The 18623-nt window shown below is 48.9% G+C and overlaps 1 long non-coding RNA gene and 1 pseudogene across 9 annotated transcripts in view; one reads left to right on the forward strand and one right to left on the reverse strand.

Annotated features, from left to right (window-relative positions):
• LOC135576030 (uncharacterized) overlaps positions 1–18623 on the forward strand; it is a 549349-nt gene that overhangs the window by 222399 nt on the left and 308327 nt on the right. The gene's annotated exons all lie outside the window — the stretch shown is intronic.
• Positions 2416–3152, reverse strand: LOC135575999 (olfactory receptor 14J1-like; annotated as a pseudogene).

The following is an 18623-nucleotide window of genomic DNA, read 5'->3' on the forward strand; positions in this document are numbered from 1 at the left end:
CCTAGTTTGAAAACATGAAGGAGAAGGGAGGACAGCGTCATTCAGGCTGGAAGAGACCTCAGGAGGTGTCTCAACCAACCTCCTGCTCCAAGCAGGGTCAGGTCAGATTACTCAGGGCTTTATCCAAACTTGTCTCGGTCACTCTCTGGGACAGAGCTGGTCACACTCCCCGGGAAACAGCTTCCAGTGCTTGACTAGCCCTATGCTGGAGAAGTTTCTCCTGTGTAGCCCGATCCTCTCTTGATTCAGCAAAGTTCCTGTTGTCCGTGTGTCTTGTACCAAGGACATAAGCCTGACTCCGTCTTCCTGGGAACAGTGCCACGCTGCTCCATGTTTCCCCCAGGATCTTCCCTTCCCCAGGCTGGACAGGCCCAGCTCCCTCAGCCCCTCCTCACAGGCAGAGTGCTCCAGCCCCTGAACGTCTTGGGGGCCCTTTGCTCAACCCGCTCCAGCTTGCTGACATCTTTCCTCTATTGGGACCTGAAATCTGAACACAGTAACCTGCATAATCCCCTCCCTCGCTCTCCTGATGGCACAGCCCAGCGTGGTCCTGTGGTAGCAGGAACAAGAATCCTTGAGAAACCCCTACGCCTAATGTAGCAAGACTAGGCCTAATGTAGCAAGACTAGGCCTAATGAAAGAGAAACCCAACAGGGAAACAATAGCTCTATAGAGACTGGACATGAGGCAAAGCTGGATGTCCTTGGCTTGCAAGCTGGAAAAGCTACATGACTTCTGCTGAGTAGCAGCACAAAATGACAATATGCATGCTCAAGAAATTAGGTCAAGAAGCTGATACTGGGGGGACACCAGCTGCGAAGACCACCAGAGACCCCTGATGAAGACTCTCGAATACCAAAGACGGACTTCTGGCAGAGGGCAGGGTTATGTAAATAATTTATGTTTAATGAATTAAGAAAGCAGTAGAGACAAAGGAATATGCAATAGGTATATGTAATAAATACCAAGGAGTGCAAATCACGCACACACTCAGTTAGAGGAACAATCCTCCGAGCATCCAGCACGCTGTAATGAAAGTGCTGCTTGTTAACACTTTCAAAACAGTGTTAAAGAGCCTTTTTGCCAACTTTTCGGTATGACCAGGCCTCCGTTGCTGCCAGGGAACACACGGCCTCCTGCCCAGCTCCCGGCCCACCCAGACCTTTCCCCCGCAGGGCAAACAGTGGTGTTCGTCGTTGCTGCGTTTCCTGAGGTTCATGCCAAGACGTGCTCTCCTGCTTCTTGAGGAAGGAAAAGACCTGGAGACCTTTTTACTAAAGACTCAGGCAAAGCAGCATTGAGTCCCTCAGCCTCACCTGTGTCTGCTCTTATTAAATACCCTCCTCCATTTTCCTTGTTCAGCCGTTATCACTAGCACAGCAATCACAACTCTTCTGGGCACTCACCCACAGCCCCAGCCCCTCTGAACGGCACAGCAGCTGCTGGGGGCAGAGTGTTCAGCCCCACATCACCCCAAGGCACAAGGAAACCATAAGGGCATGCGGAAGCCAGCCATGGAGGAGGAGACAGAGGCCTCTGTCTCCCTTCGTCCTTGCTTTTGTCTTCAAGAGCTCTTTATTGCCCAGTGCCAGGAGCCCCACGGTGCAGGTCTCTCTCCCCAGCACAAGGTTCCTGACCTTTGGGCTCCTCAGCTGCTCCTGCTGCCCCTGTTAGAAAGCAGGCTGCCCTGAGCTGGTTCATGCAGAGTTAGGTTTCTCTTTGGCATTTATTTCTCTGGAAGTACAGAGTCGCTACTTTGCTCTTCTCCAGGGATGCCCCTAACCCCAGAGATCCTTGTCACAGGGGACACTGTCCATGCTGCCCTGGTGCCAGCTGCTACTGCCCCCTCCCCTTGTCCCCACAGGGCCCTGGGCTGGCAGTGTAGCCAGCGGGCTAGTGGAGACCAAGCGGGCTGTGGTGCCCAAAAGCCGTGGGGAGACAGTCCCAGGCAGGTCCCTGTAGGTCATTCACCATCTGCAGGGACACTGTGAAGCCACAGGCGAAGGCTCAAACCAGGACCATTCCTAACGCATTGTCCCATGTCCTCCTTCCCTCAGCCCAGGGAGAACACAAGCATGGCCTCATGGAGACAATTTATTCAGCCTCTTCCTGACCTCAGATTTGGAAGAAGAGCCTGAACTCCAGACACTGTCATTGAGGAAATTCCCTGTTTATTACAGAGATACAATACAGGATGCCACTGTACTGTCCTGCCAGACACACATACAAAAGCCCCTGAGACAGACAGGCTGGGTTCACGTCTCTGGAGAAGAAGAGTGTATGTAGACACTCACGGACAAACACGATTGTCATGCACAAGATTTCCAAAGCACAGAAGGTTCCTAACATGAACTGGAAATCACTTGTGAGAAGATCCGGGCAGCTTATTTGTACTGAGAGACATGTGACTGAATCACCTTCTTCAGAGAATCCTATAGCTCCTGGTTCCTCATGCTGTGGATGAGGGGGTTCACTGCTGGAGGAACCACTGAATAAAGAACTGACACCACCAGATCGAGGGACTGGGAGGAGATGGAGGGGGGCTTCAGGTAGGCAAATGCACCAGTGCTGACAAGCAGGGAGAGCACGACCATGTGAGGGAGGCAGGTGGAAAAGGCGTTGTGCCGACCCTGCTCAGAGGGGTTCCTCAGCACGGCCCTGAAGATCTGCACATAGGACAGCACAAGGAAAACAAAACAAACAAAGAGTAAAAATGCACTGAGCACAATAAATCAAAATTTTCCGAGGTAGGAGCGTGAGCAAGAGATCTTGAGGATGTGGGGGATTTCATGGAAGAACTGGTCCACAGCCTTGCCCTTGCAGAGTGGTATTGAAAATGTATTGGCCGTGTGCAGCAGCACATTGAGGAACCCAGTGCCCCAGGCAGCTGCTGCCATGTGGACACAAGCTCTGCTGCCCAGGAGGGTCCCGTAGTGCAGGGGTTTGCAGATGGCAACGTAGCGGTCATAGGCCATGATGGTGAGGATAGAATACTCTGCTGTGATGAAGAAGAGAAACAGAAAGAGCTGTGCAGCACATCCTTCATATGAGATGGCCCTGGTGTCCCACAGGGAATTGACCGTGACTTTTGGGACAGTAGTGGAGATGCAGCCCAGGTCGAGGAGGGAGATGTTGAGGAGGAAGAAGTACATGGGGGTGTGGAGCTGGTGGTCGAAGGGGATGGGTCACCTGCATCCATGTGCAGGCACTTGAAAGACAAGAAAGGGATTGCTGGACCAGAATGGGCAGGGGAAGTCAGGCAAGTTGTGCACGTGGAATTTTGCAAGTCCTTCACACATGATGTCCTCTGGTGTCCTTCTAGCCAGACTGGCACTCTCTGGGCCGAAGAAGTGGACACTAGGTGGGAATTTGGTGGAACGATCAAGCTCCGATGTCATCAGTGTCCTCTGTGCAGCCAGTTACTAGTGACATCCCTCAGGGACCAGCACTTGGGCCAGCACTGCTGAACATCTTTATCCTCCCCCTGTATGATGTGACGCAGTGCACTTTCAGCTCCTTTGTGGATGACGCGGTGCTGGGCGAAGGCCTTGAACAGCCTCACCTGGTTCACTCTGCCTTGAGCAGGAGAGTGAGACAAGATGATGTTCAGGGCTCTCTGCAAACCTGAGTTACTCTGTGATTCAAAGAGTTTTTCCCTTGGAGAGGTTTTTGAAGAGAGAATAGATGGAGGAAGAGAAAAAAATAAAAGAGAAGGACATAGAAAAGGTGTCAATATAAATAACGCTGTTCCTGTGAAGAATGTTTCTCCACTCAGATCAGGAGGATGAAATATATTTGATCAGTTTGATAAAACAAGTGCGCTTGTGTCAGGTCACGCCCTGGGCTGTAAGGAGGGCGATGGATGGGGATGGTGTTATGCGGTAATTTGTGTCTCAGAAACTCATAATCCAGGAAAAAGCCTGTGGCTGTGAAGGGGACCATGGGGTCAGTTCTGAATCTGGAGGTGACAGACCAGCAGCAGGGACATGGCTGGGAAAGAACCTCTGCACGAGGATAGGCCCTGCCCACGAAGAGGACTTGGAGATGGGTTGTCATGTCCAATTCTGCCTGAGTACATGGCGGGACAGCAGCTGGTATGTGGTCATGTCTACCAGAGAAGCTGAAAGGCACGCATGGGTTTTACAAGGTCATGGTGAGGTTACTTCTGTGTGGTGAGGTGAAAGACCACAAGAAGCCTGACAGGTTGGGTTCCCTGCTTGAAGGGCAGTTTCTGAGATAGTCGAGCTTTCCATGGAAGTGGGAAAATGAAGGAGAGGGAGAAAAACGGCAAGAAGAGCAACTTGGAAGATAGAGACTGAATATCAGGAGGAAGAAATGTCACTGGAAGGGCAGTGCTGTGGTGCAAGAGGTCGCCCAGAGGTAGTCTGGATCAGCCCATGGCTTTGTGTTCCAAAGAGCAGCCAGTGAGGGTGCAGACACATCAGTGAACGTGCAGAAATGTTGGGGTGAGAGCAGGTGGGGAAGCGAGATGGGCGTCTATAGCCTGCAGGGAAAGAGGGGAAGGTGTGGGACTGTGTGGAGCAGCCTGTGATGGAGATGGCAAAGGGTGATGTCAAGGCTGGGAGGCATCAATAGAACCCGGGTCTTTGTCCCCTTGGCCTTGGCAGTTGTCTCTGCCACTGAGGCCAATGAGAAAACACGTCGTCCTCATGGCACTGGGGCCGCGGTGCCTCCTTGCAGCCCCGTGGGGAAGCTGGAAGTCGGTGTACCAGTGTTGTCCTTCCCTTGGCCTTGCACACACACATCCACGGTCCCAGGAAGAGCCCTGAGCCGTGTGTGAGGGACAGGATCCCCCTTCCCATCGCCTGGAGCTCATGGGTCTCCTTTCTGCTTCAGAAAGCAAACCAAGGGGTTTCTCAGCATCAGAGCCACCTGCACAGGGCCTTGGCCCACCTGTCATCACAGCCTCCAACGAATGCCCGGGGAGCCTTTGTCAGTAACAAGCCTCAGTGGGGCCCATTAATGCTTCAAGGAGCTTTGAAGCTTTGTTTCTGACTTTGCCTCCTTGAGAGCTTTGTTTGATCTCAGTACCTGAGGTTCATGGACTCGGCCTCAAACGCAGCATGAGCTCACTCAAATGCCCCAAGCTCTCACAGGCCATGTCTCCTGCATGATTTTCTTCAAGCTCTACAAGGCTTGTAGAGTTAATTAGAGAGGTTTCAGGAGAGCAGATAAAGAGGGCATTTTGAATGAGCATTTTGAAGATGTGATAGAAGAATTCTCCAATGGATACCGATGCAGAGTGTCTCCTGAAGAGCTGTGGACAGACAGGAAAAGCAGATCCAGCTCCAGCAGATCCCCACCACAGATGAGCTGTGCCCATCAGTGCCAGCCCCTCTCCTCAGACCAGAACAAGAGTCCTGCTCCAGCAACAGAGCAGCCTGACCCAAAGGAGTGTCTGCAGAAGGAGGTTTCTCTTCCTCCTGGATTCCTCCCTGCAGGCACAGAAATGCTCCCTTGCTCTTCTCCAGGGACATCCCTTTCCCCAGGGGAGGGTGTCCAGCCTGGCCTGGCCGGCTGGTCCTGGTTCCCTCCCTGTGCTCCCCACAGGGCCCTGAGCTGGCGATGCTGCTCTGCAGAGCGAGGGGCTGCGGTGCCCTGGGGCCATGGGCTGACTCTGCTCTGGCCACGCTGGTTGGGCTGGGAAACAGAGCCAGCTGGATGAGGATCACTGCTGCTGAGCCCTTTCCATCCTCCCAGCTGGCTCAGGAGCCCAGGACAAGGCTGGGCAGGACCATGGGGTGTCTCTCATGGCACCAAGGGCAGGGGAGGGCTGAACCAGATCCAGCCTCTGGGCTTCCAGGATGGTGTCCTGAAACATTCTCCAGTCTGACATCTTTTGGCATCCTGGCTCCTCACAGCTTGTCCTGGCATTGAAGGGCCCTTGTTACCCTGTGCCCTCCTCAGGTTCACCTCTTCTTCTGGGACACCTTGCATGATCACTCCTTTTACCAGGACTGTTTTGTTGAACCCAGCAGGCAGCTGAACATCACACACAGCCCTTCTCTTACTCCCTCCAGCCCAGTGGGATGGGAGAGGGAATCAGGAAAGAAATAAACATCTTGGGTTAAAATGAAGACAGTTTAATGAGACAGAAAGGGAAAACAATAACAATAGCTACAATAGCTACAATAGCTACAATAGCTACAATAGCTACAATAAATATAACATAATAATGATAATAAATAAAATAATTATAGTAATAGCAATTATCATAATAATGATGGCAGTAGTAATAGTAGTAATTGCAAAAATGGTAATAATAATAACAGGAGATATAAACCAGGTCACGCACAATGCAATTGCTCACAACCCATTGAGTGACACCCAGCCAGATCCCAAACAGCGGTCCCCCAGATAACTTTTCTCTAGTTTACATGCCACGCATGACATCATATGGTGTGGAATATCCCTTCGGCCACTTGGGCCAGCTGTCCTGCCTGTGCCCCTCCCAGCTTCTTGTGCATCTCCAGCCTCCTTGATGAAAACTCCTTGGTTTGGTTTAAACATGGCTTAGCAACAACCAAAACATCCCTGTGCTATCAACATTCTTCTCAGATTAAATCCAACACACCGCACTCTACCAGCTGCTAGGAAGAAAATTCACTCTCTCCCAGCTGAAACCAGGACAGTGCCCCCCCCCTTATTCTGCACCATCTGTGTTGTGCCCGGGTCCCACACTCTCCAATACATTCCAGTTACTCAAGAGCACTTTCCTGTCTCTGGATATACACACAGATCTCATTCCTCAGTCTATAGGCCACGCCTCTAAAATGTCCAGTGAGTTCATGTGGTCCATGGCTTTGGGCTCCAGGGGTCATAAGAGTCTTTCAGGAGAGGAGAGACGGTCTTTGCTGTTGGACTGTTGTGTCCTGTGTCCAGAGCTCGTAGCTGGTGTATCTGTCACAGCCAGGGACAGGGTGTGAGTCTGGGTGGGCAGCGAGTGGCACCTCAGGGAGATCCTCTGACAGTGCCTGGCAGCTCCACTCCTCTCCAGGATGCATCTGCCACTGCTGGTGGGACAGCGCCAGGCAGATCGGTCACAGACGTGTCCCTGTCTTTTTGGATGTGTGTGACCAAGAAGGGAGCTCTTCATCCAGGCCTTGGTACCTCACAAATCCCCCTGGGACCCTGAGCCAGACCCCAACCCTAACCACTTCCACTGACACCACTCCCTAAGCCCTAACCCTAACACTTATCCATCCCTTACCCTAACCCTCGTCCTAACCCCTGGATTAAAACTTACCCTACACCTATCATTCACCTGAAACTAACCATAACATTAACCCAATCACCACCCTAACCCTATCTCTTAGCCCGAAATCTAACCTAAACCAAACCCTCCCTAACCCTAAAACTAACCCTAACCCTAGCCTTCCCCTAACTCTTACTTGAAATATCACCCTAATGTTACCTCTAACCCTAACCCATAACCCTATCCTAACCCTAAAACTAATCCTAACACATCATACTAACACCAGCCTTAAACGAAACACTACACTAAACCAAGCCCTAACCCTAACTCCTAACCTGTAACTCTTACGACTGACTCTAACACTAAACTAACCGTAATTCAAACCCTAACCCATTATCCTAACCCTAAAGCTATCCCAACCCCTAACCCCTAAACCTAACCCCTTACACTAATCCTAACGACTTACACTAACACTACCCCCTAACCACTAACCAGAATTGCAATCCTTAATGCCAACCCCAACCTCCATCTCCAATATAAATCTAAAACCTAATTCTGACCATTCCACTAACACTACTGCCTAACCCTAACCCTAATGCTAACCCCATCCCTAACTCTAAACTAAATCTAAAGCTAAAACATACTCCTAACTCTAACCCAAAACATAAAACTAACCCCTAACGCTACCTCCAACCCTACATTCTAACCCTCTTCTAAACCTAATCTAACTGTAATACTTACCCATAATCCTAATTCTAACTCTAACCCTAACCCTAGTCCTACCCTTCAACCCTAATATTAAAACCTAACCCTAACTGCTTACACTAACACTATTCCCTAACTCTAAAACCTAATGCTTAGCCCTAACTATATCCTAACACTAATCTAATCCTAACTGTAAACCTCATCCAAAGCCCTAACCATAAGTCTAATTGTAAACACCATCCCCTAACTCTAATCTAACCCTAACCCTAAATCTAATCTGAAACTTCACCCTAACTCAAACCCTAAATCCTGAAACCCCTAACATTAACCACTTCCACTGACACAACTCCCTGGCCCCTAAATCTAACCCTAACTGTAAATCTAAAACTAACCACTAACCCTAACTCTAACCTGAACACTAACCAAACCCAAAATGTAAATCCAAACCCTAACTCTAACCCAAAATCTAACCCTAGTACCTAAACCTACTCCTAACCACTTCCACTACTCCGTAACCCCAACCCATAACACTAACCCAACACTTAGCAAAAGCCTAATCTTTATCCTAAACCCTAACCCTGAATCTAATCTGAACCCCAAACCCCTGTCCCGAAACCTAACTCTACCCCCTAATCCCAAACCCTAACTGCAACCCTAACCCATCATTCTAACCTTAACCCTATCCACACCCCTAACCTTGCCCCCTTACAGTAATCCTAACCACTTATAATAATGCTACTCCCTAACCCTAAATAAACGCCTACCACCAACCCTAACCTAAAACTAATCTAACTGTAACCCCAAGCCCTTACCCCAATTCTAAACCTAACCCTAACTCCTAACCCTAACAGTAAGCCTAACCCTAACCTGAAAACTAACCCCTAACTCAAATGCCTAACCCCAAGCACTAACCATAGGCCCTTACCCCTAAACCTAACCTGTACTCTAATCCTGACCCCGACTCTAACTCTATTCCCTAACCCTAATCTAAACCTAACCCTAAACCTTATCCTACACTAACCCTTATCTAAATGACAACCCTAGTGCTAACCCTAACTCTAAATGCAATCCTAACTCATAAACCTAACTTAACCCTTACACTAAGCCCTAACTTTTACCCTAATGCTAACCTTAACTGTAATTCCTAACCCCAACTCCAAGTCTAACCCTAAACATCTAATGCTAACTCTACCCCAACCAAAACCATAACACCAGACCTTAACTCTAACCCTTCCCCCAACTGGTAATGCCAACTCTAACCCTAACCATTATCTAACCCTAGCTGAAACCCTAACCCTAAGTCATAACTGCTAACCCTAACCCTATCCTTAACTATAATACTAACTCATCTCCCTAATCACTAACCCTTCCCCTAACCAATAAAACTAACCCCTAACCATAACCACATATATGAACATTCATTGCTAAACCATAACTCTAACCTAATCTCTACCCCCATCCCCTAACCTTAACCCTATTCACAACCTAATCCTACCTGTAAGCCTACCCCCTAACACCTACCCCTAAAAAAATCTAACCATAATGCTTAACCCATACCCTCACTCTAATCCTAAATCAAAGCCTGAGTCTAAGCCTAAACTCAAACCCTAACCCTACCTCTAACTTTAATCATAAACCTAAATCTAAATCTAAACTTAACCATAACCCTATCTCTGTCCCTAACCCATAAACCTAAACTCTACACCTAACCACTTCAACTGACCCTAACACGACACCCTAACCGCGAAACCTAACACTATTCCAAACCTTACCCTACACTTAATGCTAACCCCTACCGCTAATTCTAACCATAAATCTAAAACTGAGCTCTAACCCTAGCACTAACTCTAACAGTAACCCTAAACTCTAACCCCAATACTAAACTCTAACCCTAACCTAACACTATCACCAGCCTAACCTTAATGGTAAGCCGTAACTAACCTAACCTAACGCTAATTCTAACCTGAAATCTCCACCTAACCCCGAAATTCACCTCTAAACCAAACCTTAAACCTAAACATAACCCTAGTCTAATCCTAGCCCCATTCATATCCCTAGCCCATGAACCCAGCCACCAACCGTAAGCACTTATACTAAAATTAACACTAACCCAACCCCATTATCTAACCCTAACCATTAACTTAACCTCTAAGCCTAACCCTAAACCCTAACCAAAACCGATCTCTAATCTAATGCTAAATCCTAACCCATCATTCTAACTATAACCCTAAACCGCTATCCCAAAAATAACATTAACACTACCTCTAACCCTAACCCAGTGTCCTAGCCCTAACCCTTCAATATAAATCTAAAACCTAAACCTGACCATCCAAATAACAAAACTCCTAACCCCAACATCTAACTCTAATCCAACCCTTACCCCAACCCTAATCCTAATCCCTATCTTTAACTCAAATCTTAACTCTAAGTCTAAAATCTAACCCTAATTCTAACCCTAAATCTAACCCGAATTATAATGGTAACCCCTAAGCTGACCTCTAACCCTTACCCCTAACCCTAATTCTAACTCTAACCCCTAACACTCACCCCTAACCTAAACCTAACTATAACTGTAATACTTACAAATAGTGCTAACCTTAACCATATTCCTACCCTTTCCCGCAAAACATGAAGTCTAACTGCTTATACTAACACTATTCCCTAACCCCTAACCTTAATCCTTACCTCTAACACTAAGCCTAATACTAACCTTTACCACTAACCGCATCCCTACCCATAAACCCTAAACCTAATCCTAATCAAACCCTAATAATAACCCTAACACTACCCCTAACACCTATCCCTAAATCTAAAACTCTGATGTTAGTCCAATCACTTACTGTAATCCTAAAGCAAAGGCTAAATCAACCTCTAACCCTAACTCTAAAACTAATTCAATGCCCTAACCCTGATTCTAACCCTAAACCTTAATCTAACCCTACCTCTAAATCTAACCCCAAAACTTAACTCTGCCCCTAAGACAACTCCGGAACCCCTAATACTAACCCTAATCCAACCATTACCCTAAACCAAATCCTAAAACTTAAGCCTAAATGTAAACCTAAATACTAATCCTAAAATTTAAGACAAACTCTAACTCTAACCCTAAGACTAACATCACACAAATAGAAATCCAATCCCCAACCTAACAACACCCCCAACCCAAAGTGTAACGCTAACATCAAACCCTGACTCCAACCTTTCTCCCTAACTGGTAACGCTACCCAATAACTGACTCTAATCTAACCCTAAAAGGAACTATAACCCTAAACCGAAGTCCTAACCACTTATCCTAGCCATAATCTTATCCTTCAGTCTAACCCTAATTCTTCTCCCTAATACCTAAGCCTAACACCAACCCCCTAAAGCTGACTCTAAAGCTCAGCCCTAAACCTTAACCCTAACCCTAGCCAGTAACCATCATTCTAAACCTCACCCTTACTCTAGCAATAACCCCTAAACCCTGAAACTAACCCTACCTAACCCTAACCAGTTTCCCTAACCGTAACACTACTCCCTAACACAAACATGATAACCCTAATGCTGACCCCTAACACTAACTATAACCTTAATGGTAAGCCTAAACCCTAATACTAACTCTAACCCTAACTTGAAACCTAGTCCTAACACTAAACCTAAACCCTAACCTTAACCTAACCATAACCCTATCACTAACCTAACTTCAACCACAACCCTTCAACCAACTTAACCCAACACTAACCCTAACATGAAATCTAACCCTAACATGAAATCTAACCCTTACCTGACCTCTAAACAGAATCCTAACCCTAACTCTAACCCTAACTCTAGCCTCAACCCTAAACCTAATCTCCTATGCTAATCTTAACCTTTTACAATAACATTACTCCCTAACCATGAACCCGAACCCCTATCTCCAACAGAATTCTAAAACCTAACCCTAACCACCTTTTCTAACACTACTGCCTAACCCCTCAACTTTGATCTAACCCTTACCCTAATCCTAATTATATTTCCTATCCCTAACTCTAACCCCAACCCCTAAATCTTACCCCAAGCCCCAACTCCTACACCTAAGCTACTCCTAACTATGTCTACTAATGCTACTCCCTCAACCCTAAGCCTAACCCTAAATTCTACCCAATTCTCTTCACCCTAATGGAACTCTAATGCAAGCCCCTAACTCTAACTCCAACTCTAAACCTAATGCTTAGCCCTCTTACTGTAATCACAAATCTAAGCCTAAACCTAAAACCAAACTCTACCCCTAACCCAAACCCAAAAGCCCTAACCTTAATTCTAACCCTAATCAAACCCTGACCCTACCCCTAACTCTAACCCTAAACCTGACTCTAAACATAACCCTAACCCAAGCCCTACCTCCTAAAACTAACCACTAACCCTAACCACTTCCACTGATACTACTCTCGGACTCCAACACTAATCAAATCCTACCCCTAATACTTAAACACCTAACCCAAACCCCAATGCAAACACATACCCGAACCTCAAACCCTACCTCTCAGACTAATCCCTAGCTCCTAGCTCTAGCACTAACCATAACTCCTAACCCTAAAGCCTAACTCTAACACATAACCCTAATCCTATACCTCATCTAACTCAAACACAGGAATTCTAACCCTAACTCTGACCCCTTGCCCTACGTTTAACCCTATTTCTAACCCTAAATGTAACCCTTCCACTAACCCTAGCTCAAACCCCTAACCCCAAAATCTATCCCAACCCCCTAATTCCTAAGCCTAACCCTAACTGGAACTCCTAACACTTACCTTTACCCTAAATCTAACCCTAGACCTTAACCCTACCACGGAACCCTAACCTAAACCTCATATAGCCCAAACACAAACTCCTAACCCTAAACGCTATACTCTAACCTCTTGCCCAAACTTCAACTCCAGCTCTAAGACTAACTCTAACCCAAAACCTGACCCATAACCCTCACTCAAAATCCTAATCCCAAACACTAACCCTAACCATGCTCCATAAACCTATCCCAAACTCTAACCCTAACTCTATCCCCTAACCCAAAACCTTATCTAACACTAACCCTCAACCTTATCTAAAACCTAACCCTCATCTAAATGCTAAACCTAAACCAAATTCTAACCCTAACTCTCAATCTAACCCTAACGTAACCCTTAAATTAAGCCCTAATTTTTACCCTAACTCTAACCTTTACTGTAAATCCTAACCCTAAGTCTAAACCTGAAACCTAATGCTAACTCTAGCCCTAACCAAAGCCCTAACACCAAACCCTAACAATAACCCTAATCTAACTATAACCATAACCCTAAATCCTAACTACTTACTATAACCCTGTCCTTAACTCTACTTCTAACTCTAACCACAAAAACAAACCCCTAACACTTATTCTAAACCTTACTCCTAAACCTTAACCCCAACCCTAGCCTGCAAGCCTCATTCTAAACCTCAGACTTACTTTAAAAATAACACCTACACCTTAACACTAACCCAAATCCTATCCCTAAAACTAAAATTAATTCTTTTCCCTAAGGCTAAATCTAACCCTGCCTCTAATTAGAACTCGAAAACTAACCACTAACCCTAACCGCAAACCCTAATCCTAACTATAACCCTAACCCCTAAACCTACCTGTAATCTAAACCTAACCCGAAACCTTACCTAATGCTAACTCTAACTCTACACCCAAACCCCTAACCCATATCTAAGCGTCACCATACACCTTATCTCAACCTAACACTACTCCTAATCCCTAACTGGTAACTCTAATCCTGACCCTGTGCTTTACCCAAAGCCCTATCCCTACATCTGACGAAACACTAGCCCCCTCTGATGCTAATACAAACCTAATCCTAACTCTAACCTGTAGCACTAATGTCAACCTAACATATCCTCTAACCCTAGCCCCTAACCCTAACACTGAAACTTAACCCTAAACACTAATCCTAACTCTAAACCTAACTAATACACACTAGCCAAGAAACCATAGCCAACAAATGATAACCCTAAGCAAAACTCTGATCCTGGTCCTAACCGCTAACCCCAGCTCTACCCCAAATTCCAACCCTTAATCTAACTCTTAACCCTAACCACTATTCCAAGCACTACCAGACCCCTAATCCTAACCCCAAACCCAAAATCTAACCATTTCCCTTATCCACAAACCATACCACTAACTACAATGCCAGTTCTTCATCCCTAACCCTACCCTAATCCTAACCACTAACTCTAAACCTAAACAATAAACCTACCTCTAACCAAAACCCAACCTTAACTCTGTCCCTAGCCCTAACCCTAACTACTTACCATAATACTCTTCAATAACCCCAAGTCTAACCCTAGCACCTAACAGCAAACTGTAACTCTAATCCTAACCCCTAAACCTAACTTTAACCCTATCACTAACTCAAACCCTAAACACTAAACCTAAACCCAAGCCTTCATTCTAACCCTTACCCACAATCTGTAACCCTAATGCTAAACATAATTCTAACCCTGAGCAGCCCTCTTCTGTCTCCTCCATTCTCCTCTTTTTCTTCCTCTTGAGGGGGCAGATGGGCTCTGTGGCCAGACAGGTCCTGGGGACTGACACTTGCACCACGGGGCTGATCTTTCGGAGCTGACAGCTGGGTGCCTCCCTGACACCGCTGGGACCCTTGCCTGCCACCTCCTACCCCGCAGGGGACACTGAGCCCTCCTGTGAGATCCTTCCTCTTCTTCCTCGGGGGCTGGAGACTTGATCCTTGTCCTTCACAGCCAGAGCACAGGGCTGCTGTCTGCTCCACGGTGCTGCTTACACTGACACCTTCTGGAGGAACCAGGAGTGACCTGGCTGGGCTCCTTCTCGCTGCTGCAGGAGGAAGGTGGTGCGAAGGGTGGGCAGTGGAACAGGTGGTCACGGGGAGGCTGGGAGCCAAAGGGCTGAGCTGAGGATGAAGCTGAAGGTCGGCTTTTCATGATTTGGCCAACGGAGAGCAGATGAGGACAGCCTGCAGAACAGGAAAAGAGGCTGACATGATCTGAAGGCCAGGTCAGGAGCAGGAGCCCCCCTCTTCCTCCACACTCCACAAGCACAGCACCCAACTGCTACCATCTTAGCCAATCCAAGAGAACAGGAGAGGTGGCTGCTGAAACCACTCCCCCGGGCCACCTGCCATGTCAGACAGTTGCCTCGTGGACTACTGGCCTTGCTGCCATGCAGGAGCCTGGGAGCCACTGGCACCACTTACCTCGACTTGCCAACAGGCCAAGGAGTTGGGGTGGGTGGTGTCCATGGGGTAGGTGTGGTTGGCAAATTGTGAATGAGGTGGTGTGCAATGGTCACTTCTGCTCGCCTTCCACAGGATGCTGCGCTGCAGTTATTGACGTGGAAAAAAATAAACAACAAACTTGGTGATCTAAAGAAAAGAGGTTTCCATGAGCCAAGAGAAGAAAATAAGATGAGCCCAGAGAAAAAGGAAGGGTAAAGACACAGAAGGGGAGAGGAAAGTGGGGGATGGTCAACCAATTAGAAGAGTTTTCTGTTAGAAGCAGAAACAAAAAAAGGAAGGAAGGAAGTTTAAACAACAGAAACCCCACCGTGCTGTCCTGAGCCCTGGTTGCACAGCGGCGCCCAGAGGGCCGGTCCCAGCCCCTGCCTGGGGAGGAGGAGAATCTGCAGCCTCCAGCTGGGGAGTCACCTGCTCCCATTGCCCCAGGGAACAGGACACTCAGAGAAGACTGGTGAGGCCACCCCGTTCCAGGGACTGGCACAGCCGCCCCCCTGTCCTGAGCAAGAAGACAGGAGGCGTTTCTCCAGCCTTAATCAGGGATGGGAACAACAGCGGGGACCTGGGCCTGTACCCCAAACCAGAGCAACCGCTGCAGCCCTGGGGCTGAGGGGCTCTCCCTGTCTGCCTCCAGCTTAGCAAGACACCCAGCATCCGGTCTACACTCTCCCCAACACAATCTCCAGCTCAGAAGACACAAGGCACCTGTCGAAGACTGCAGGCAGAAGCTCAGGCTCACTTTTTGGCAGAAAGCACCAGCTTCATGGCTGGTGATGGTGACGACATGGTGATGTTCAGCTCCAGAGCAGCACTGGCCAACAGGGACGATTTCAATTTTGCTAATTTGGAGTCTTTGGGTGCACCCATCTTGGTGCTGGATGTAGCAGGGAGGTCCATGCCACAGCCTGATTCCTGAGATGTGCAGAAGCTGCTGGTTCCACCCTGGGCCTTCTGGGACGCTTTGGACAGATCCCCGCTGTGCCGTGCACTGGGCTGGCAGCACTGCTGCTGCAGGAGTCCCTCTCCAGGGTCTCAGCATTCTCCCCACAACCCCTGGGCTCCTGGCTGGGGATGGGCTCCAGCAGCAGCTTGGGTGAGGTGGGTGGCTGCTTGCTCTCCCAGGAGCTCTGCCAGGACAGCTCTGCTTTAGCCCCACTTGTATTGCTGGTGTTGCAGGAGCTCTGAACTGTTATGGGCACAGGAGGCATCTGCAGGAGGGCGAGCAGCTTTTTGGGCCTCCAGGCTGAATCACTGTGCCAAGGACACAGGGTGATACTGCAATCCCATCCCCTCCAAGCTTAAACAGCAACTCTTAACTGAGCAGGATCCTTCCTGCAAGCCATCCTCCCTCACACCTGTCCACTGGGTGCAGTGCCTGCCTCCCTGCCAAGCTGCAGCCCACCTGCCCTCGCAGAGCAGGCAGAGGGGCAGCAGCTCCCTGCAGCTCTGGCCCAGAACAGCCTTCAGGACTCACCTGGCCTGTCACTGGTGAAGACCTGGGTCTGTTGGTCACAGCTTTTTTGACGTGATCAGAGACACTGGCCCCGAGAGATAAAACAGAGCATGAGCACAGGGCCACAGACTGCACCAAATTACTGAGCCTGACCCCAGCCAGGCACTGGCCAGCATGCCATGAGGGACGGCTGTACTGTCCCCAATCCCATGGAGCCTCACTGGAGGAGTCGTGGCTCACGCTCAGGCAACAGGCTCTGCTCTGCCAGACAGAGGCAGCACAACAACAGAAGCTGCTTCTCTCTTGCCTGCACCCTGCCTGACACTGGCAGTTAAGCAGCCTGGAGAGCAGTAACGGTGCAGCTGCAGGAACATCCCCTGTGAGAGCAGAGCCCCCCCACCCACACCCTGCCCCACTACCTGATCTCCAGCACCAGGTCCAGGAAAGGGTCAGAGGTCTCCCAGATGCTCTGGCACACTGAGAACTTCACTGCAAAAGCAAGAGGAGTAAGCACACCCTGGCACAACACCTGCACCCAGCACCACCCCAGCACAGCACAGGCAGCTGCCGTGATCCCCCTCTCCAGCTTTGGGCTCTGGGATGTCAGCACCAGGATTCACAGCGTGCAATTCCACTGTGTGCTGGGACAGCAAGTGCTGGTACATTACTGCCAACATGGGTTCCTCAGCTGGTGGCAAAGAGCTGGGGGCGCCCAGCCCACAGCTTTTTTCATCAATACAACACACGCCACAACCCACAGGAACCACAAGACTGACCAGCTGCACCTCTGGATAAGTTACACACACTCAGCAGTTTTCCCAAAAGATTTTTACTGCAAGGCTCTCAGGGAAACCGCTGCCCTGAGAGTCACAGGCCCAGGACCTGGCAGCCAGCGCTCAACAGGGACCACAGGGATCTGCCAAGGACTTGGTGAACCAGCATGGTGGCCTGGGTGTGGTGATCCAACCTGGAGACAGCAGCACCAGAGCTCACACTGCCCCTCCACAATGGCCACCCCTGTCACCCACCGCTGTGTCCTCAGGATCCAAACCCATCCCAGCGGCAGCTCCTCTCTCCCTTCCCGTCAGGAGCAGCTTGGCAACATTTATCCAGCACTTGCAGTGGCCACTAACCAGGCCTGGAGCTGTCGGGAGAAAGGACTCCCTGGAGCTCACCCAGCTCTAAACTCAGCCCCAACCTGCTGCTGGCTCGGCAGCCGGCACTGCGAGCAGCGCAGAGATGGAGCAGTTGGCAAAGAGCTTTGCAAGGCAGAGCCCTCTGGGGCACAGCACTGAGGCGGACCCACTTCCCCTCTGCGTGACCAAGCGTCAGACAAGAAAGCAGCAAGCTAAATTTCACAGGAACAGAAAATTAACATGTAAACACTCATTTGATCCAAGGTCGTACCTGTGCGATCGCCCCGAGGCTCACGGACAGACTCAAGTCAAGAAGTCAAGTAGCCGCTGCCTACAGGGACGGCTGGAAACAAGGAGAAAGGAAAAGAGTTTTCATTTCACGTTGTGATCTACCTTGTCCTCAGTGACCCGCAGTGCCTGGACGGGGGTCAGGCAACAATGTGGGACCCAGACGCATGCTGAAATGGCCAAAGCTGCAGAGGGGCTGCAGACCCCTTGGCTGGGACCTGGCAGCTTCCAAACTACTGTGACCAGGCCACATGCAACACCCCTCAAGGACCAGATGGACAAACATGGGGTCTCTCACGGCCTTCTGACCAGGACACCTCTCACACACACAAAAGAAAACCCACACTAAGGTGGCAGCATGGAGCACCAGGGCAAAAATATGACCATCCATGTTTCTTCTAGCAAAGAGCCTGCTGGCTACTGCAAGGCTCAACTATTGCAGGAAAATGTTAACAAATAATAAACCAAATATTAACAAATGCAAAAGGCCAGTGACCAATGAAGACTGAACACCTACCCCTGGGATTGCCCCCAGGCTCAGGAACAGGATTACACCAAGAGGCTTGATCACCATG

The sequence above is a fragment of the Columba livia genome, chromosome 22, assembly GCF_036013475.1.
Source record: "Columba livia isolate bColLiv1 breed racing homer chromosome 22, bColLiv1.pat.W.v2, whole genome shotgun sequence".
NCBI lineage: Eukaryota > Metazoa > Chordata > Aves > Columbiformes > Columbidae > Columba > Columba livia.